We start from the raw sequence: 23,511 nt of genomic DNA on the forward strand, positions 1-23,511 counted from the left end.
AGGATGCTTTCCCTGGTTGTACAGGGCATTGATGGAACTTTCTAGCATTTATAAGCTAAGAGTGCAGTGAATTTTTAATATGAACTAACTGGATCTCTATCTCTCCCTCTTTGTTGAAGGGCTGGTGTGTGACAACTGGGCTTGGGTACCCATGTGGCTGTGCAGTTCATTGTGATTCATGACGGAGGCCACACGTCTGTCTCTGCCCTCTCTCTCTCCTGGGTAAGTGAGATGCCTGAGTGGGAAGTGCTGAGTCCCAGAGAGAGTGCTACACATTTAGACTAGATGTCTCTTCTGTTAAAAATGGCAGTAAATGACAGCTTTCAGGAAAAAAGAACTTTATTTTTAAAGGTAATGCTATTTGGGTCTGAGTGTACTCTGAAATCACTAGGGAACCTCTGGTACAGGAAGAGAACTGGTGACTCATGGTGACTCCTAGTCACGGTGTGGCTGCCTAGCAGGTTTCAGTTTTGTGCCTGTGCTGTGTCCTGGCTCACTTTGTGGTGTGTCCATCTGTTGTTGCACTGTCCTATTGTGGGACTTCCTAAGATAGCCTGTATCTTCTGAGAAAAGTCACAAATGCCCACAATATAACTCAGGGCTATGCTTCATCTGGTAGCAGAGAGACCAGTATCTCGCCTTCCAGAGCTCAGCCTCCCATCAGCTGTCCTGATTATTGAGACATCTAAAGTCCAGCTCAACATCCTACATTTGTGGGAACCCATCTTAGGTGTCTCAGACTCCGCAGTTAACCTCTTATGTGAAACCTGTGGCTACCTTTAGAAGGAATAGAAGAGGAAGGGAAGGGAGTGGAGGTGTGGGGAAGGGGGAGGGGAAGGGGAGGAGGAAGGGAAGGAACAGGAGAGGGAGAGGGACAGGAAGAAGGAAAGGGAGGGGGAGAGATAAGGATCTATCCTGTATAAACCAGTCACTGGGAACATTCCACTTTATTAAATTACTTCTCAACACACCCAATTCTCATTGTAGGCAACTTTATTGTGCGTTCCAATTTAAAAGCAAAATTGCCAATGGCAGCCATATATACATTCTGTGTCCTTTTGACTCACAGTTGTGAGACAATGTTGCGAGGCCCTGTTGTTTTACATCCTGATCTCTACTAAATGGATATTAAGAGTTCAGTTTCAGGTATGCAGAAGAGCTTGGCTGACACTGAATATCCTGTCCCATTTCTACATTTCACAGGACAAGCCTAGCTGCTACATTTTGTGTCTTTCTGTGAATAAATTCAGATTCACAAGGTATCTAAGTTCAGCTAACTCCTGCACCAGGACAACTTGTCCCTCCTCCATGGAGAACCACAGAGCCAGAGAGAGCTGGAAAGAGCCCCAGGGATATTAAGGCATCCAGAAGCTGTGATTTGGATGTGCAATGGCCAGTAAATTATAGGAGGATATTATTAGCTCACACAGGTTTTGTGGGTTACCAGGCCTTGTGCTGAGGAAAAGACATCTCGTTCTTTCTTCCAGTCTTTGAAGCAGGTGCTTTCCTGATCCTTAATGATAAATAAACTTAGTCTCAGAAAGAGTCTGTGATTTTTCCTAACCAGGGAGGAACAGAGAGAGGATTGGACTCAGGACTCCCAACTCTAAGCCCAAGGCCAACTTAGAGCATTGGACGTGCCATTCTGGAATGAGGACAGACATGCGCTATTTTTTTTTCCCATTCTGAAAATTCCAGAGTTCTTATAGAAAAGTATACACGTATTAAGGAATTGAATTTTCAAGCAACTGATTTGTCAATCAGAAATTGGCAACGTTCTCTTTTGAAGAGGTGGGGAAAAACACGTTACCGTCTACAGACCTTAGATTCTCTGCTAGGTTGCCTCATCTTTGCTTCTACAAAGTGACAGTAGCCACAGGCAATATGCAAATTAATGAGTCTGACCTTGTTCCAGTAAATCTTTATTTACAAAGGTAGGAGGGAGGCTGAATTTGATCCCCAAGGCTCTCTTTTGCTGAGCTTTTATCTATGTGTTCTCTGGAGTGCTTAAGGATTTCATCACAGAGAGGATGAGAATACATCCGTAGCCATTAAGTCTCCTAACAAAGCTTAGGATGGGTACACAGAATCCTACACAAATTTTAATGAAGTCTCCTCTGCCTGCAAAAACCTAGAAGTACAGGCGTAGGGGGCTTCATCCCTTGATAAAGTCTACACGTGTTAGGCTAAACTTTGATATTAAAACTATAGCTATGTATAATAAAACCGAGGAACATTTTTTCACTGGGCATGCTTTGTTACACACCTGGCATCTGTGCAACATGTGCTTGCATGGAGTTCAGAGGACAATTTGCAGGACTCACTTTTCTCTCTACCACGTGGGTCCTGGGCACTGAGAACAGATTGTGAGGCATGGAAAGAAGTGACTTTATACAACTGAGCCATCCTTCGATCACCAAAAAGATTTGTATTTTACAGATAATTTCAATGAAAATGAATAAATTATTTGCTTGTATCGAATGGTGACTACGGAATATATGCTTAAAAAGGGCAGATTCCCAGAGAAAGAACTGGAAGAGCTTGAAGGGGCTCGAGACCCCATATGTACAACAATGCCAAGCAACCAGAGCTTCCAGGGACTAAGCCACTACCTAAAGACTATACATGGACTGACCCTGGACTCTGACCTCATAGGTAGCAATGAATATCCTAGTAAGAGCACCAGTGGAAGGGGAAGCCCTGGGTCCTGCTAAGACTGAACCCCCAGTGAACTAGACTGGTGGGGGGAGGGCGGCAATGGGGGGAGTATGGGGAGGGGAACACCGATAAGGAAGGGGAGGAGGGAGGGGGATGTTTGCCGGATACCGGGAAAGGGAATAACACTCGAAATGTATATAAGAAATACTCAAGTTAATGAAAAGAAAAAAAAGTTATATTTTAATATAAAAAAAAAAGGGCAGATTCCAGGAATGCCTGCATGACGTTAACTACTGCTAGTTAGTATTTAGTGTGATTTCTATTAGTATTTCTCTATGAGCGATTTATGGATTAAAGCAGCATAGATTTATAGGTTTGATTGAGACTTCTCACTTGTTATTCTATACATGCCTCATAGTATGACAAATTGTTGAGAAATCTAATTTTAATGTCTAGCTAATATTCTTCCACGCAAAGACTCTATCTTTGGTTGGCCGTGTTTGTACTGCAGTGACCATGGACAGAGGCGGTGGTCCAGAATTCCCACACCTGGCTTGTTCTGTTCCAGCTTTTGCAGGGAACAATGTCATTGCATTTGGGAAGCGTAGGTATTTAGTGCCTAAGCAGTGCTGCATGAGCCCTAACTATCAGCATAGAGCCGCCATCTAACCGAGGGTTGATTCATTAGGAAGAATAACTGTAGCTGATTTAGAATTTCAAAATAAGGGTCTTAGACTGTCAGTTGGCTTTTAAACGTGTTAACAGATAATTACCCTTCATGAACAATGTGCTAGAGAGTTTGTTTTGATAAAAGCATCACTCCCGCTGGGTAGCGTTACTGAATAATTGTTTCTGTATGATGACACTCATTCCTTTTTTTTTTAAATTTTTTTTTATTGTTTCTTGTTTTGTTGATGTTATTTAAGTGGTAATTAGCTGCTACGCTAGGAAGGAGGCCGGCCGGAAACAAGCATGTGTGAAGATATTCTCATGGATATGTCTAGTTAGTAAGACCCAATGTTTTGTGAGAAATTTTTATAACTAACGTTTTAAGGATGATGTTAACTCATTGTCATTGCTTCATTCTTTTTCATTTAACTTTTAAAAATTACATACTAATGGCTTTTTCTATTTTTTTCTCACTAGCTTTATTGTTTCAAATGTAAAGTTTATTGTAATGGCATCAATTTTTTTCTTTATACTTTCTTTATTTACTGCTTAGAAACTTGAAATTTAGTTTTACTTCTTTTCTGATGTTATTAAAGGTTTTTGTGTTTGGATTCAGGAGGCAGTTTTTTAAAGTAGACGATGCTTTTCAAGTTGTTCTCCTAGCCTTCTCCAGCTCTTCTCGTTTTGAAAAGAAGATTTTATTGTATTATTTTAAGTTACGTATATGGGTATGGGTTTGTGTGTGAGTGTGTGTGTATCCATGAGTAATGGTGCCTGCAGAGGCCAGAGATGTTGGCTCCCCTGGGGATGGAGTTACAGGTTGGTTGTGAGCTGCCCAGCACGGTTGCTAGTAACTGACTTTGAGCCCTCCTCATGAGCTCTTCACTCTCAATTTCTCATCCATCTCTTTAGACCTCCTTCTCTACTTTATTAATAAAAATCAATCTCCAATTTTAGTATCAAAGAATATGCATGCACCCAAATACCAATGCAGGTAGGAAAGGCTTGGCTTTTATTTCCCTTATCTTACAGTGGAGACCCATTTTCCTGCCAGGCTGGTTAAATTCCTTTAGTATTTGGTCAGTCCTCTTTGTTCACAAAAAGAGTAACTTCTGCACTTTGGGGTATTCTGCGATCCTTCCCTGTCATTCAGAAATTGTAAATCTAAGCATGAAGTAAATATTTATAAATGTACATGATGCTGGCCAACAGTTTTGGGTTTTGTTAGCAAGCTTTAATGGTATATGACATGTTTCACTGTGGCATTATATATATGCACACGTATGTATGTATATATGGATTAAACCATTATAGCAGTTTTCCTTATTGCCCTTGCCTGTGTAAAACTTCCCCCCAGTGTTTATGTGGTATGTATAAAGCTCTAAGACCAAGTTGTGAAATTCACATGTGACACTGATGTCCGCACTCTGGTTCAGTTACTCATCTATGTTGTCAACCAAAGGTGGACTTCCGGTGATGGTTTGGACACATCATTGTGTTCCCAGAAGGCTGAGCCTCTAAGGGGACCACAGCTCAGCATTCTTACCTCCTTTGCTGTTTCTTGAGCACAATTGACAGGACACAGGTTTACTATCTGTGACATAGGTGATGGGTTGCTCATACCAGAGGGAGCGCTGGACAAAGAAAGTAAATACTAAAATAATTGGCTGAACTGGAGGGAGTCTTTCTTCTGATGCCCTTGCCCCAGTCAGGGTTTTATTTCATGGTATTTGCATGTGCATTGTTGGGATAGGATAAGTTGCTTGCTTATACATGCTGAATGATCATGTTTTAGGGGTAAAGATTTAGTCTGCCATTCTGAATAATGTCACTCCTTATTATGTCTGTCCTTTTGTCTGTCCATCTAGTGGAAAATCTCTGCAATGGGATCCAGAGAGGCCTGCGCAGACCTGTTGGTTAATCACATGCGTTTCGCTCTGTGCTACAAAAGTTCACTAGTGGGAGAGTTGTCTGCTCTCGTTATCCATGTTAGAATGCACCAGGGTTCGCATCCCTGCACCCGAGAGCCTGGCCTCCCAATCTGTTCTCTTCTGTTAGGGGTTGTAGCCCTCTTCCTCTTTTGTTTATGTGAGCGCCTGCCAAACACGCTCTCAGCCTGGAGGTCACCAGCTTTATGGCTGCACTAAACATTTGTGAATCGTCGCAGATGTGTGGTGAAGCCCACTATCCATTTTCCGTCCATGTTCAAGGCAAGTGGGGTGGAGTGTGTAGTGCTATTTATTCTCAGACACACATTAATGCGGCAGATGTGTATGGGGTTAATTGCCGGGATTTGAAGGTTTTCATGTGCCCAGGAGGACACTGCCTTCTCATTGGAACTGTGTGTAGGGTCCTTTGACAGAATATTCCCCAAGGGGAAAAGTGCCTGTGTTTGGGTGTTTGAGTGTTTGGGTTTCATGGACCTTGGAAATTTCCTGCACTGTCTCCATGTCAGAGAATGGTCAAAGACTCTTTGCTGCAGGGGTGCGGTCTTAAACAGCTCACACTTTTCCAGCATTTTCAAGTGGCTTTTGTGCATTTGTGTCTCTGTCAGTCAGGCCACAAAGGGTTGTCATTTCACCTCATTTGCTTTTGCTTAAAGCCAGGGCAAAGATCACGCTGGGGAAGCCAAAGCAGAAAAAGCAACAGTTGGAAAGATGGTCAGGCGATTCTGGGAAGTAAACACTGCTGTGATTTCATAAAACAGTGTCCAGGAATATTTAGCTCTTATATTTCATTGCTAAGGAATAAGGGTGGTTGATCTAGGGCATTTGCAGTCTAAAAAAACTTTAGACTTTTTTTTAAATACGCATAATTTGGGTGACTGCCCTGTTCTTAGCCCAGAGGCCACATTCCTGGTAAAGACCATTGTTTCTCCTTTCCATGCTGCAGGTTTCCCTGCTGCAGGCTTTGTGAAAAGGCAGTCAGGCACCCACTGAGTTGTGCAATCCCAGCAGCCCACTTGGTGGCTACTCTGGTTTATTCTGGTGGAGGCCATGACCCAAGTGTGACTGAGCTGTGTTTGTTAATTTGCTCCTAGCATTTCTCAGGTCTCCCCTTTCTTTGGAGGTCATCGGCTTTTATTACCCATTCCCCCATTATCTTTCTAATAAGACTGGAAACATCTACAGCCTTAAGCACTGATCTGCGAACCCTAATTTCTGGTGTATCGACAGCCCATTTATCCCCTGAGTTTTCTGCAGGAAAAGATCCTTAAAAGCATTTGCTGTATGTGTTTTCAAACTCTGCCTTCTCTCCAGCTTCCCAGGGGCCCACCCTTTACCCTTCTGCAAGCCCCTCCGTGTCGAGAGGCCCAGGGTGACACGTTGCTAAATTTGTCGCTTGAAGTTCAGTTGTCTTCACACTGAGTAGGCTGCAGTATTTGTGCCCTTGATCCCTCCTCTCTCCTTGTTGTAGATTTCCCATCTGTTTAGAAATCCCATTCATTGTTTGCCAGTTTCATACATGAATGGCGTGAATTTGAGTATGCTCTTTCTTCATTCTCATTTCCTGCTTTTCTCCCCCTCCCCCTAGAATCCTTATTGGCAAGTCTCCCTCCTACTTTCATGCCTTGTTTCTCTGAGTGACCCACTGAGGTTATTAGAGTTTCTTGCCTGATCATGGGTGAGAGATCACTTACTGGAGCAAGAGAAACTCATCCTCTCCCCAGGCAACCGCTAACCGCCCTGCCCTTAACTCCTCATTTCTGCTCACTTTGTCCCAGCTTTGCGTCTCTGCCATCCAGCGATGTGAGTCCTGTGTGGTTCAGTGTGTGGCTCCATGGTTCTCATTGCTTCGGAGTCCCATTGAGTGTATTGATTTAGCACCATTTAAACACGAATGTCTACCCCTGCCAGGACCTGCAATCTCACACTCTAGAACCATCCATTTAATTGCCTATCTGGTCTCACAGATTGGATATCAAATGCTGGTTTTGAGTACCATGCTAAACCTGAGTTCCTTTCCTTCTCCCCTTGTTTTGTCTTCTCCATTATACTAAAGGCGACTTCGTTCTTCTAGTCATGAAGGCTCTGGGATTGAAATAATGCTCAGTTCTGCTCTTTGCCTCCTGTACTGTACCCAGTTTATCAATAAATCTCCTCATTGATCCCCAGAGCTTATCTAAAATTCACTCCTTCCCAGCATTTTCCTTGCTTCCTTCCTTGCTCTCTGAGGACCTTTTTCTCAGTGATGTGAATAGATTCCTCATGCTCTCTCCACATCTGCTGCTTTTCCAGCCCCTGGTTAGCCTCCCTACCTCCTCTTTGCCTCCTAGTTGCTTCTGCAGAGCTCTGCTCAGGGCGCTCCAGTGGCACCATTTCATTCAGGTGAAAATGCTTTCATTGTCTGCAAAGCTGCACCCCTTCTTCATCCCTCACCCGTCTCCCCATTGCTGGTTCCTTATTTCTTTTCTCTCCTGTAATATAGCTACTGGCTCTTTATAAACTCCCTTCTGTTGGCTGTGGTATTCTATTTGAATATCAATTAGACTGCTGAGTGACAATTTTTTTAATCATAATTCCCGAGTGTTACTCCTGAGTAAGTTACTAATTCTGAAGCAATCTCACTAATTTCCTTTTGTGACTTGTTTTTTTTTCCCCTAAAAGTATTTAGCAGTCTCTGATTTATTTAATATATTGTTTTATGTTAGTCTACCTTCTGATCTCCCCCACTGTAAGCTGCTCTAAGAATGGGTGTTTGTGTATTTTATTTACACATTGCTCCATCCTTTGATGGCTGAGAATGACCTCAAGACATAATTGGCTGCCAATAATTATTTAATGTACAGATTGATTCATTGAAAAATGGCTGACTGATGCATTTGGGAGGTTCACCACGCTGAATGGATAAAGACTTGTTTCTAATTTTGTCATGCACAGTTGGACATCTGTTAGCGTGTGTGAAAGAGGAAGAACAGGCCTCTTCCTGAATCTCAACCAATTAGCACATTTGCTGTGCTTTTCCAACAGTCGTCTAGCAGGTGGACATTTGCTTGGTCACCAATCCTTAGTTCTCAACTCCTCACCCTGCATGGGCTTTTCTTCTCTTCTTCTGCCCAGATAAATTAAGTAACACCCATCCCCATCATTTCGCTTATACAGTTTTATATAAAGTTGCATCTCTTGTCAGACTTTGTGAGTACATCAATTTCGTCAAACTACTTGGTCCCAGGCTTCATTATTGTGCTCAACTCCTCAGTATCCAAGAGCAGCAGGTGCTGGACGATGTCACGTGTGTTATTTAATGAAGTTACTTCAATGAAATTTTGTGACGTTTAGCTTATCTAATGATTTGAAGTGTGACAAAATGCGATCCCTTAGACCCTGAGAGTGCTTCCATTCATGTTATTTCCGTTATGTGATTTTACGGTAAATCAATTACTTTAGCTTTGCATCTCAGGCTTGTCTACACATTGTTGAACTCTACTACTGTCTGGTCTTGAAGGTTTTCCAGTGTGAGTGACCGCCCGTCTCAGCCATATCCTTCCAAAACTTTTGACTTGTTTTAATGAATGTTTTGTTTGTGAGTAGGATTCTTTTTCTATTCCAGGCTGTCCTCAAACCCATCGCCTCCCTCGGTTTCCCTGGCACTGGGATATTCATCCCAGAGCTCTGTGCATAGGTTGGCTATTCTTTCTGAAGGGCATGAAATGGAGGTGATGTGTAAGACATACCTAGCGCAGTGCGGTCCTCCCCTGTACTGGAGGTCAGGTGGCAGTTCCTTCCTGGAGTTTAACATTTCATAAATCAAGTGCTTGGGCTACTATCAGTGTCACTGCAGAGCTTTATCAGTATCATCTTCAAGGAGTCCGTGTCGTTAAACACAAAAATAGCTCAGTATGGCATGGCTGCTGGGTCACGGGGTGAGACAAGCTCAGAACTCTGAAGTTCTCTCTCCAGTAAAACAGTTACCTGGAGGTACATGTCCAGAGAATAATATTGATATGAAGAGCAAGAACATGCTGTTCAGAACATGTCTGAGGTCAACTGAATGGGTTGGTATATATTAATAGGTCAATGGGTAGATAAGCAGCTAGAATAGCGACACTTATAGGCATGGATACATATTTACCATTTTATATATGATATATTACGTATTGTTATTCTTTATTTTTTCAGATTCAATTAACCATTGCCTTTCTGTATTTCTTTTAGAATTTCTTCCTTCTTAAATCAGTTTGATACAATAAAATATCCCCTCCGTCACTATAGCTTTTGAATCAATTTCTTTTACCCACTAACTTTATATTTTATGCATTATGTTGCATTTTCTTAAAATTATGCTATAATTCAGATATAGAAATGTCAATAAGGTCTAGAAGTGCCTTCTGGAATATCTTAATAGTACCGAAAATAAAACATGAACCCTGACAGCTGAGTTAGCTGTAGCCATATGTAAGTGTCTATGTGCATCGCTATAGGGAGTCTAGCTTGAGTTTGTTCTCTGCAATATATTATTCATGATAAATTATTCTCTGGAGCAAATCCTAAATGGTCAGATTCATTCATAACTAAGGTTTCTAATGAGATGCACATAATTTGTGAAGATATCTTTGATGGGGATGGCGTTTTCTTTTCTGAAGCACATACACATCTCCCATGTATAGAAAGTATCAAATATGGATACAATGTGTCACCCACACCTTCCTGTAGTCACCCACTTGGGATCAGAAGGAAGGATTGGATTGACAGCACAATGAGATGGCTTAGAGGATAAAGACATTTGCTACCATGTTCAGTGGTATGAGTCCTTTCCTCAGAACCCGGTGGAGGGAGAGAACCAGTTCTTACAGGTTGAATTGTGAGCACCATGTGTGTCTACACACATCCATGTGTTTACATGTATATACACGGATAAATAAATTAAGATTTCCTAATAATAACAACAATCCAAAGTTACTTATGTAATTTAATAGGTTTATACTCAGAAATGGTATAATTTCGTATAGGTTATTCATAGTAATGGCCGCAATCATTTAGTGTTCTCAGCCTAACGAACACATATACATTGGCCAACATATAATGTTTTGATTTCTCAACAATCATATGTTGCTAATCCTGGCTAATGGTATCCACAGTTCAGAGATGACTGGGGAAAGCTGTGGAAATGTTAAGAAATGTGCCAAGGTTATGTCAAGATGGCCAAGGTGGCCGAGCCTAGTGAATAATATTGAATTTCTTAATCTAGCATGTATTTCACTATTTTTACTTCCAAAAGTTCTTAAGGGAATACATTTGGGAGAATATTATCAAAAAAAAACACACCATAGAATATTAACCCCATCTATCTATCTTAAATGTTATTGATAAATAAGCCAGTTATAGATTTCTACAAATAGAACTTTAGTTTTATTTCTTGGAGCTTGCAAATATTTTGAGGATAGGACCTCATTCTTACGGTGTAATTATCTTGTAGAAAACATATGATTGGTGGTTGATTTCACATAAAAGTCCCACACACACAGACATCTGTATAAACAAATGGTGCTTCTGACCCATCTCTTCCTGGACATGGGGGTCACCAAGGACTTGCAGGCATTCCAATTAATGTCTGGTTGGACAAGAAGTTTCTGTTGTTGATGTAAACCACTCACCACTTTCTAGAAAATTATAGGAAAATTCAGAGTGAGCACACCCATTCTCCCTCCTTCCTAAGCAGATGTTTTGTGAGCACACTCAGTAGGAGTCTTCTGTAGCCACTGAGGATGTAGTGGTCACTGACACTGATGGGCTCCTGATTCTTAGGATGCATTGGGGTATTACAACAATTATAATAAACAAGAGATATGTCATTCCAGCATTCATCTGGTAGAGCATGAATAAGAGGCAATCTCGAATCACCTTGTAGAGAACATGGAGGCAATGACCCGAATAAGACCAATAAGCCAATTATAATATGGGGAACTCTGTCAACCAGGACATGAAACTTATGTGTTTACTGCGGCTTTGAGAAGTGCTTGGAGAAGGTAGTTGGACAGGATTGTTGGCATTTTCAATTTGTTATTTAAACTGGCATGGTCACCACTAGGACAATAAGCCACAAAGTAGAAGGAATGAAGCAGGAAGACGTAGGAGGAGTCTGTCTGCCATAGGCTTCTCTCTGTGGCGTGAGTGGTGGAGGGGTGAATGTCTCAGTGGGGCTGGAAGAAAGTGGCTCTTGATGTTTGTAGAAATTGCATCTGTGTTACTCTCCCTGAGTATAGGTGGGAAAATAAAGCATGGGGTATGGTTGGAAGCGCAGCATGGAGGACTTTGTGCCCACAGATCTCCAGAGAAACCAGGAATGTTAAGCTTGCAGGCTTGTCTTTTCAATGGGAAAGATGTAGAAAACAAAACAAAAGCAAAAATAAAATATACAATAAAACAAAAGCTGCTCTTCCATTAAGAAAGCTGCTCTTCCATTAAGAAGCCTGGTGATCTGTGTTACCCATTGTGTAAGGTCATTTCAAGCTCATATAACCAGGACAAGAGGTGGCTAATAATCTAAATGACCTGTATATTATGTTTATGACCAAGTCCAGGCCAGCGCCTTCCCTAGACCCTCAAGCAGGTGGAGTGCTTATCTCTGGAACTCACCTGCTTGGAAGAAATGGTATGTATCCTGAGTTGAGTTTCGATGTACTTAAGGTTTATTGTACACCAAGGAATGTATTATACCTGGAAACTCTCCCCAAATGGTACTGTGTTTTAAGTATGCTGACATGAACTGCCTGGCCTCAGACTCCCTGAAGTCTGATCTGGGTTCATGAAATCAATCTTCACTGAGTTTCCATCCTCACCTCTCTGTGGTTCATTTCCCTGCCCACCACAAGTGTTGTCAGGGTCCCTCTCAACATAACAACTTTGGATTTAAACAAGTAAATAGTAGACCATGTCCAGGGACAGAAAAGCCCTGGGAAGGTATAGATTTCAGAAAGAAAGACAAAAATCCTTCCTGGGCTATGATAACTTTTGTTTTGAAGGGATTCATTTCTTATTTAGATGGAGTAAGCACTTAGTCCAAGCAAATGTGGGCTGTTGTGAAATTATTGGAGCGTGAAGTACATATTTGTGGTCCTTGCCTCCTTGACCTCGCAAACAGGAGTCACCATAGAAGAGCAGTGTGCCTTGGTCAGAATTAGAAGACATAATTAGGTTACTGACACCTGTAGGAAAGTTCTTGAGGACATTTTGTTTGAATGTTGATTCTTCAGAAATGATCGCAAATGTGACAGAAAGTCCCAGAGGTAATTCTGTTCTTGAGAGATGCCACTAAAAGTCTTAGTAGTGGGAGACAGAGCAAGTGAGTATTTAATGTGCGTTCCTTTTAGCATCAATTCCCCCTTTAACTAATTAACTCTCATTGCACCTAGGGAGGCACTGGTCCAGGTATGCGTTGAATTCAATATTTTTTTCCCAGTTCATCTGTTATCAAGTTGCACTTTTATAACACATCAGTGTTTGCTGCATGTTGCTCTTTTACATTATTTTCAATTTAAAAATTATGTGTAAATTGGTTTTGTTTGTACATATGTCTGTGCATGTGCTGGCTAGCTTTTGGACAACTTGACACAAGCTGAAATTAATAGAGAGGAGGGTGCCTCAATGAATAAAATGCCTCCATAAGATTGTAGGCCAAGCCTGTAAGACATTTTCTTAATTATCCATGGGTAAAGAAGGGCCCAGCAAAATGTGGGCTACCCTCAGGCAGTTGGACCAGGGTTCTATAAGAAAATAGGTTGACCAAGCCATGGAGGAACAGCTAGTAGTAATATTTTTCCATGGCCTCTGCATCAGTTCCTGCTTCCAGGTTCCTACCCTGTTTGAGTTCCTGTCCAGACTTCCTTCAGTGACGGACTATGACCTGGAAATGTAAGCCGACTCTAACTTGCTTTTGGTAATTTTGTTTTTTATCATTGCAATAGAAACCTTAAGACAGCATGCCACATCCTACTTGGTGACTACAGAGGCCAGGAAAAGGTATCTGTTCTTCAACAGTTTAAGGTTGTGAGTTGCCAAGCTGTTGCTGGGAATTAAACTATGGTCCTCTGCAAGGACAGCTTTACCAAGGGGTCATCTTTGAAGCCCCTGCACACTGCTTTTTAATTTTCTGTGTTTCTTCTCCCCTGTGAGGGATCCCATAACTTGGAGAGGTCCAATGAGTGCTGCGAGTGTGGTCAGTGACCTCCTTTCTGGCAGCAGCATAATAGCATAGGAGCTGCCTCTGTACATCTCCATGAGTGCTTTGATATGATGGGATGGGGGTTTTGTGCAGTGTTGTTAATAAAATGCTGCATGAGTGCAGGCAGGAGGCCAAGAGTCTTTCTTACAAGGATTTTAGTTAACTCTGCTCACATTGTCAGCACCTTTGCGAGAAGGTCAGTCCTGTGAAGTCAGGATACCAGGGTTTCATCAGTTGTGTAGAACTTTGATTTTCTATCACAGAAGAAACAGTCCATTTTATCACTGTAAAGCTAATGACCCACATTTCTCATTGTTAGTGACAACAAGATTTGGTGTTGGCTACTGAGTCCCTGAGGCAGATGTACTGTTCTGTAAAGTAGGGTGTAGAGCAGGATGATGAGAAGTAATGGCCTGTGAACTTTCAGAATCCATGGCAAGTACTCTGGCATTAGGATATGCCTTGTTTTCATGGTGTAGTCAGTGATCAGTAGCCTTTTCAGTTAGTGTTACTGGGAAAAGTGGATATCCAAAAGCACAAAAATAAAACTAGTTCCTCCAATCTCTTCCTAGTTCTACCAACTCCGAGTGGTTCAAAGATTTCCATGCAAACTCTAAAATAATGGAGCCATTAGAAAGGAATACAGAGAAAACACTTTGTGTTATCGGTTTAGACTATACATATATTTTTCTTGTAAGACTTGAATAGTAAAGTCAACTAATGTGCTGTCCTAGTTAAGGTTCCTTTGCTGTGAAGAGGCACCAGGACTCTATCTTATAACAACTCTCCTAACAGTTCTAATAAAGGAAAACATTTAACTGGGGCTGGCCTACAGTTTCAGAGGCTCAGTTTATTATCATCATGGTGGAAAGTATGGCGGCATCCAGGCAGACATGCAAAGTGGAATATTATTTAGCTATAATACATAATAAAATCCTTCCCCATAGATGTATATAGGTGACACATATTAAGAGGAAGAAGCAAGGGCCCCAAAGGCAAATGCTCTTCATTTTTAGTCAATAAAACATGATCTTAAAAAAGAGAGTATAATAGAGATGACTAGGGGAGAAGGGAGATAGAATAAGGAGTATAGCAAGAGCCAACAAGAGCCATAGAAGACGCTTGTTATGGCTGGGAAAGTCTAGGATTCTTTAATACTGTGGGATAACTAAGAATGACACTATATAATTTAGGAAGAACTACATTCTAAGCACACAAATATTAAAGCATTGAGGAAAAAGTTGAAAATGTTCATTTACATGATTTACATTATATATATATATATATAATAGGTCAAATCATGTAAATACACACACATATTGTATCTCATGGCTCTACACCCCATAATATAGACAGTGTTCAGTGTTATCATGTGTCAATTAAAGAGAAACACACAAATGATAGCAAACCAAGCAATAAAATAAACAACGAAGAAAGAAATTTCACCCTTATAGGGTAATGTCATTGGTAAAGAAAATTTCAGAATTTTGCTTTCAAAAACTGTAGAACACATCATTTAAAAATCCATGATATTTAGGGCTGGAGAGATAGCACAGTGGTTAAGAGTATTCACTGGTATTTCAAAGAGACGAGTTTCAGCTCTCAACACCAACGTAGTGCTTCACAACCATCAAATTGTAGTTCAGGCTATCCAGGACTCTGTTGTGAGTTACATAGATACCAAGAATACTGTGGTGAAAAGTCATTTGTACAGATAAAAATATTCATGGACATAAAAGAAAACAAATCTTTTAAATATGTTTTAATGTCTAATACACTAGGATTGAAAATCATCTTTCAAATAAATCCATATGGACAAGTTTATATGAAACAGTCCTGTATGTTAGTCTGAATTTTTGAAGTGTGTGTTTCCCTGTCTTAGTTGCATGGAGACATTTGGGTGCCGGACAATGTATTCACAAATCACAAGTGTTGAATGTAACTATAGGCAAGATGATGTTAGGTGAAGTCGTTGTTAATGGTGAAATCACGGAGGAAAAGATGAAGGGGATAGATGGTCACTGGTGCCGGTGAATGCACAAAGGCCAAGAAAAGATGGAGATAGAACTTGTCTCCCCTGGCCAGGGTTTGGGTAATGACTTTTCCATTGCCAACGAGATACAGAAAGTGAATCCCCTTTGATTTGTCTTCATGGTGTAATTCTGGAGTTCATTCATTCTTTTGGATGGAATCAGGGAAAGGAAGAGGGGTTTCATTATACTTTTATAGATTACTTTTTTTCTACGCTGGTATTACAAATACCTCAGAGTACCTCTCTATTGTTACTATTAATAATTGTCCAATGAAAATTCAGCAAAATGAAAATGGGAGTAGCACAGAAAGGTGCCCGGGAAGATCTACGAGAAAGAGAAATCCAAGTCCCATTCTTGCCAGCTTACTAATAGCATGCATTGATCATTGGGCCATTCTAGGGAGCCAGCACAGCTACATAACAAGATGGATTTCCTGGTGCATTGCATCCCATCATACCACCTTGTTAGCAGAAAGGCATTGTTGTGATGCAGCACTTCTAAGGGCACAGACTCAGTGCTGGCTTTGGCAGGGCCTATATTAAGGCTGAATACCACAGAGAAGATTATCATGAGCCCTGTGCCAGGAAGGCGAGCACATTTGTACAGCATCCTGTTACTTAGAAAACAGTCAGCTGTTCCCTGAAGACTCCGCCCAGTTTACGTGCATGGTTACCTTCTTCTCTTTCAGGATCTACCACTTCAAGGATCATTCTTCTAATCGTTCAGAACAAATGCACACACACACACACACACACACACACACACACACAAAACACAGAAAGTTACACACAACTAAAGTACCTACTCCTGGCCAGGATTCTGCTAAAATCCTGCCCTGTAACTCACGGTAATTTGAGTTCCTTAGATTTTGGGGAAAGCTTTTTGATATTACCTGTGATGCTTATGCAAATTCTTTTATCTAGCAGTGATTATTCTAAACATACTGATCACAGAAATAAGAATGCTAGCATATGTGAATAAATGTAAGTTATTAAACTATACAGTCCAGGAGAAACATATGAGGGAATATGTAAAAATGTATAAATACATAAATCTATATGTAGGTAGTGCCAAAGCCAGCATTGAGTCTATTTCTTTATAAACATCTACATATATGTTTATAGCCTTGTGTTCAGTTTTTTCTTCTGCCTCCTGAAATCAACCCTTTGTATTGAATCACTATTAATAAATTACAATACGTTTGCTACAATATTGCTTTAAATATTAGTTAACATCATTGTCCTTAACTTGGAGACATCTCTACTTATTATACAAGAAAACACTTACAGTCACATCAAAGACAATAACATACCTTAGAATATCCTTAACCAAGGAAGTGAGAGACTTCTACAATGGAAAGTTTAACTCTCTGAAGGAAGAGACTAGGAAATAGAAAGATATCCCATGTTCATGGATCAACAGAATTAATACTGTGGAAATGACCATCCTGCCAAAGGCAATTTATAGATTCAACATAATCTTAAACTATCCATGTAATTCTTTATAGAACTAGAAAACAAATGTCAAGTATATTGGAACCATAAAAGAACCCAGATATCCAACACCTTCCTGAGCATAAAAAGTACTATTGGAGGAATTTTCATTCCAGAGTTCAAGATATACCATAGAGCTGTATTCAAAAAGCATTATGTTACTAGCAAAAAACCAGACATGTATATTAATGGAATGATATAAAAGAGCCTAGTATGAATGTTCTTAATTATCTGATGTTTGACTAAGATGCCAAAATACACACAACAAGAAAAGACAAAATGTACTAAATGACGCTTGGAAATATGGATGTCCTCTTGCAGAAGAATAAAATCAGACCCAGGTCTATTGTTCTGCACAAAATTAGCTACAAGTAGATCAGAGAGCTCACTTTGAAACAGGAAACAGTGAAAGTTCTAGAAGAAAACATAAGTAGTACCCTGTAGACTTTCTGAAAACAGTTCCCATTTTCCTATTTTATTATAAACAATTTCCCCCTAAGTCTGTATGCCTCATTTGTATCTGACTACATGAACCTGCGGAAACACCTAGAAAGGTATCTCCATAACTTAAGCCCGGCTTACGTGGCAAAGAGTGAAGGGATTTTCAAGAGATGACCCTAAAACAGGCAGCGAAGTTGCAAATGTATAAGGGCTTAGTTAGCATGGGGCTGTGGGTTCTAACCATTTCCTGGCTCAAAAGAGAGACCTAGATAGAAGTGAACTTGCCAGGCTGCCTCTCCACTTCTTCCAATGGTTTGATATACTTTTACAGGAGGCATAGACTCTCCTCCAACCCTTTCTCTGTCAGGAATTAAGTTTCTGACAGCATGTGTTCTCCTTTGAACATTCCCTTCTTAGAAGATCAAGCCAGCTCAGAGGATTAAGACCCTACAAGTCCTCCCTTAGGCATTTGATGTAAGATATCAGATACTTCTCCTTCTTTCATAGGAGTAACCCTGCACAAATCAGCTATGCTCCCTGGGTCACAGTGTGCCCTTCTCTTGCGTCTTATGAGTGTTGACAAACAGTATCTTTAAAGTAAACTCTAATGGAGAATGCTCAAAGTTTTACTCAAGAAATTGGTAAATAAGACTGACTCTATCTTTACCCCAGGCCATAGCTTCTTTGTTAGCCAATATTTCTGCTGTAGCTTACAAAGTGGAGGTGTTCATGAGGCTCAGTAGACTGAAGCCAACTGGTAGAGTTTCTGCTGGGCTCCTGTGTATTTCATGTGTCTCCTGCTGGGCATCTTGTGTGCACATGTCTCAACAAGTAACACAGAGGAGCAAAATGCCTTGGCTCAGCTACAAAGACCCTTTATGATTTAGCAGCATCTGGAACCAACATGGCCACCAAGGGCCCCCCTGAGCAGACGCTGAAGCTGTCAGTCTGGCTGCAGATGTGCCAACAGGATGTTGTGGATTCATATCAAACAGTGTCTTCACCAGACATGAGTTTTCCCCTCGTGCCATCACAGATTGAATGAACGTTGTTCTGATCTGTCTTTACCTTGGTTTGGTTTTGTCAGTTCTGTGTTGATTCTACTAAGCTGAATCCCTTGTCAGACAGACTTTGATTCTTAAGAAAAATGAAGTGCTTCACAGATGAATAAACAAAAGTACCTTGGGTGTCATTTATAATATTACCACAGTTGTGTGTGCCTACACACTTTCAGGGAGAGCTAAAGCCCCTTTTGTCTTCGCCATTAGCACAACGCGGGCCAACTGAGGTCCTGGAGGTTTGAACAACAAGAAAAGGCTGTCTTGGTGGGGCATGTTTTAAGTCTGTGTGTAAAGAGAAGCCACTGGACAGTCAACACCTAGTGATTTTTATTGCCTTGTGTTCTTTTTTTCTTTCTGGACTCAGAATTGCAGCTTTTCCTTACTATGTTCTTTAGCACAGAACTGAGGGATCCCACCCAGGCCAAGATGTGTGTGGGGAACTTCATATCCAGTGACTTGTCCTTATCAGTACCAAAACCAGGTTCAGTACAATTTTCTTCTCTTTTGGGGTGTGCATGTGTGCATTCGTGCAAGTGTGAACATCGGATGTTCTAGCTCACACGTAGGGAACCTACATTTAGTATCCCCCCAGTGTTTGTGAACTGTGGAGGAGTTATCAGATGAACAGGATAAGGACTGTTTTTGCAGGCCAATAGGAATTGTTGGGAAAAGGCAGGGATGTGACTGACCCATGGGAAGGGCACACCTCATGACTATGCTATTGAGACTGGGCACATGGGAAACAAACACCGAGTCCTTATTCTGCATGTAGGAAGTACTGTGAACCAAGTGCCTGTGCAGATTTTTGGATTCTGAGACCCAGTGTGATGAGATGTGGGATGTTTTCTATCTGTGGCTCGATCATGAGAGTAGCACTTCCATAGTGGGAACACATGTAGAAGAAGACAGCGTGCTGTGGGCTATCTGTTCTTCACCAGGTGAAGATGGAAGGGGTGATGTCTAACTTCACGCTGGGTGGCACGAGTTTGAACCTGCCTGTGCCTTGAACTGAGATCGCTCAGTCTCTAGACTTGAGAAGTACATTTGTGTTTTCAGTCTACTCAGTCCACTTGCCTCAGAGGCTGCTCTCAAGCTGCTGTCATGCAGAATGGCAGAGAGGCGAAGGTTACATAGACCTAAGACCTGTGGTACAAAGATATGGCACAAAATTGAGGTGCGTGTCTTAAGAGGAGTGCCTGATTGTAGAACCATAAGTTGAAGCTTTGTGATCCATCTCATTTGCAAACTACCAGAGGTTAGCACTTCGTACCTACTTGGCAGGTTAGAGGTGGACCCAGGGAACAATTGACTCAGAGACCGGAGAAGTTAAAAAATGCACAGACTTAAAGATTTAGGTTTACACGAGAGATTAAAAACATACCATTGCAGATGATGTGCATCAGTAAATGGTAAGTCTGTTCTGCATATGAAACCAAGTGACGTTACATGTTTAATTAGAACTTACAGTACGTAATGTTAACAATGCTATTTTAACGTCGTTTGTCTAAGAATTACATTCACTCACGTATTCTACACAAACCTCTGGGAACAATGTAGGAGCCATGGCATGTTACAACCGTACACAATAAGTTCTAATTCTCTCTAAGCAGTGCTTTTCTTACCTTTGTGCATAGGAGAATAGAGAGAGATAGTGTCTGGAATAAAGGTGCTCAATGACTGTGTCAGTCTTCTTATTTTAGTAGCCTGAAAATCTTTAGTGCTAAGAGCATCTGGCCCCTCCAGTTTCCTTCATTCTTATAAAGCAGAATATTGCAGTATCATGTACATCACTTCTTCATGTGTGTGTGTGTGTGTGTGTGTGCGTGCACGCGTGCGTGCTCGTGCACATGTGTGGGTAGTGTAGTGTTTATAAACCTGGCTACGTTGACATTTTCTTTTAGATACTTTCTTTTGAAATTCTTTTAGAATTTCTTCTGTATTATATTTTCCAGCACCCCGTAACCAGTGCTTACTAGCTCCTATTGCACCAATATATGTGACAGACAAAATTGTTTCCAGACACCAAAACTCTCCTTGGAGAAGAAGTAAATCTTTGTTTTGGACCATTAGTCTGAGTGTTCTCATGAAATTAAGGCAAGGAAAGATATAGGGCATGAAGATATGTCCATTTGGTTTGTTGGACATCTGTGAAGGCCAGGCCTTGGGCTCAATGGATTTTTTATTGACATTAATGTTGACTGTGGAATTGTAGCTAGCACAGGAGCGATGCTGCGGAAGTGAGACTATGTCTTGGTAACATCTCCCAGGGGAGTGGAAGGTGTCCTGCCTCTGGACCTTGCTGCTCAGATGAGTAAGGGTGGACTTATTTTGGTTGATTATGTTGAGGTCTCTCCTAGAGATGTCTGTAATCAGAAGTAAGTTTGCTTAGACACCAAAGCACCAATGCCCAGCCCCTACATGTATCTTTGTATTAATTACCTGGACAGTGAAATAGCAGAAGAAACAGAGTCCACCCTTTAATAAGAGGCATCCAGAGAATTTCTCTGGAGGTTTTCAGTTATTTTTAGAATTTGATGACCCTACTTAGTATCATCTATTTGCTTTCTTCGTCTCAGGAGCCTGTCCCACAGCACACCATATACTGCGAAGTGTGGACCTGAATCAGTGAACTCTGTTACTTCTGAGGTAGTGTCTCCTACTGAGTTCAATGTAACTTAACATTGCCTTTGAAGTGGCACATTATATTTTGCTCAACTTCCTCAATTATGCTCCAGAGAAGAAAGTCATACAACAATAGGTTTCACAGTCTATATCTTCCAGCTACGTCTAACACCCAGTGCCAGTTCTAGCACCACGGAACATTATATGAGCCTTATATGAGCAGGGGAAACTCTTTGAAATATAGTGAGGCTATAAACCAGCCACTGAATTATAAGATGCCGACGGTAGTCATTTTGATTTGATAGGTGTTCAGTGGGGCTTCTATTACATATATTTTCCATTTTATTTAAAGGAAAATTCCACCCAATTTGCTTAGCCCAACCATCTGGAAATACTTTTCCTTTTTCTTGACTTTTGACACTATGCCAGCCAAAGCAAAAATAAAAGGGGCTAGGAAAAATTATTAAAAATACTGATTTAATGCAATTAGTGTAAAAAGAAAAGCAGGGTTTTTTTTTATAGTCCAGAATATGTTTTGAGTTAGATTAAGCTTCCCTAAGACTTTTGAGGTAATTATTTGCCCCGTCTACGTAAGTGAGCAGTTGGCTTTCTTACCTTGATGGGCTATTTACTTTATACCTCTAGCTCCCAGCCCATCATACATGTCTGGGCTCAGTAAGTCCAGCTGCTTTATTAAGCAGGCAGCTCTATCTCCCGAACAAGATACAGCTGGCCAGTCGAGCGCCCAGGAGTGGTGTAAAGCTGCTTCTGTTCTGCACAGAGACCCCTGATCCTCTCTGACAGAAAGCTGGCTTCAGATCACTGTGTAACTCCTTACAGGAATTCCTTAGTAGTAGTTACCTCATCATTTGAAATACAGAACTGGTTAAGTTAAGTTCCATGGTTTCTCTGCTTTAACATCTACCCTGTGTCAGGGTGGCTAGAGCGTTCTTTGCTTTCTTTTATCAAGCATAATGGGTTTTGGGAGGCCAAGGCTGTCAGATGATGAGAGCCATTGGTGAGGTGGTATGATTGGAGAGTACTTGTCTGTGCAAGAATGGATGTTAGAGTGCAGGTGTCCCATCCTACTCTGTTTGTTACTTCCATTTCTCATCGTGGAAATTATGTAAGGCTTAGGACTGTCTATGCTTTGTCTAAAGTTGAAGTACATGAAGTCGGACAGTTCTTAAGGAGGTTCATACAGTATGGATTCATCCGTCTCTGTCTGCTAACCCTAAAGGCAATGCTCTCCGTTCGAGGGAAAATGCCCAACTCGTTGATTCTCTTGGTTCTGACTGACAGTGGTTGATACTGTCTTCTGATTAGTATGTCTGGCAGGCTTTGCTGAGGTTTTGGATAAGGCTCTTGTTGCATTTGTGGGGATATTCCCACTAAAGAATGAATGTTCTCATTTGTGGTTGGTTGTAAGTAGAAAAATGTATGGAGTCAATATCCTCTAATCATTTGCAAATGTACCTGTTTCCTTCTGCTAATAGTTATACAAAATCCTTGGGAGATAGAGCCCTGAATTTAGATCAGTCATCACATGTAATCAGAGGACCATCATTTTATTTGATGCTCATGTAGTATAACTGAATTGCACAGAGATCAGTATAGAGAACCAGAGAAAAATTATCACAGATGAAAACTTTTATTTTTACATGTGGTTGAGTCACTAGATCTTGAAGGCAGCTGAATAATTTGCCATACCATGCTTCATTTATTAGAAAGGAAATTAATTTTGTTCAAGACTATCCTTTGAAGTCAGATGTTATTAGCATGATATACGATGATTATAATAGGATCCGTTTACGCATGAAATATGTGTTTTCTTAAAATAATTATGTAATCAATTTTCATATCACAGTGACAAAGGATTCAAGAGTCCTTTTAGCTTTTACCCATTTAGATCAGAAATACATTAGATGATAATCAGACCCATTAGATTAAGAAAATTCATTTCTTGTCTTATATTTTCTGATTGATGTTCATTGCATCTATGTAGATCTCACACACCTCTCTGAGGATCTACCTTGCTTGAGTGTATCCTGATTTATTGAACTGAGCAGTAATGTAACTCCTTGTGAATTCTGGGCTGTTGGGATCACTTAGAACACAGGCATCTTTGAGAGATATGTGGATTATTATGGGATTGGGCTTTCATTAAGTTTTGGGTTTAATTGGAGCCTTTGTTGTCCACATGGTACTATGACCATTCCTGTGGTGTCAATAGTGTTCCTCCCTCACCAATCTTGTCACCATGGATACATAGCTAAGAGGAGGCACAGATAGCAATTTGATTTCTTGAATTTATGCAGTAATTTCAAAGATTCATTTTGGGAGTTCCTCCTAACTGCCCTATGTTCATCTTCT

At 40.8% G+C, this 23,511-nt stretch overlaps 1 protein-coding gene across 3 annotated transcripts in view; it reads left to right on the forward strand.

The window, feature by feature from the left end:
• Nucleotides 1–23,511, forward strand: part of Sema5a (semaphorin 5A) — a 431,215-nt gene that overhangs the window by 102,364 nt on the left and 305,340 nt on the right. For 2 of the 3 annotated variants that reach the window (NM_001107659.2, XM_063281755.1), the window contains exon 2: nt 120–222. The exons of the other annotated variant lie outside the window; for it this stretch is intronic. The gene's annotated coding sequence lies outside the window, so the exon portion shown is untranslated. The remainder of the gene's footprint in view (nt 1–119; nt 223–23,511) is intronic. 3 annotated transcript variants of the gene reach the window in all.

This window comes from Rattus norvegicus, chromosome 2, assembly GCF_036323735.1.
Source record: "Rattus norvegicus strain BN/NHsdMcwi chromosome 2, GRCr8, whole genome shotgun sequence".
Lineage (NCBI taxonomy): Eukaryota > Metazoa > Chordata > Mammalia > Rodentia > Muridae > Rattus > Rattus norvegicus.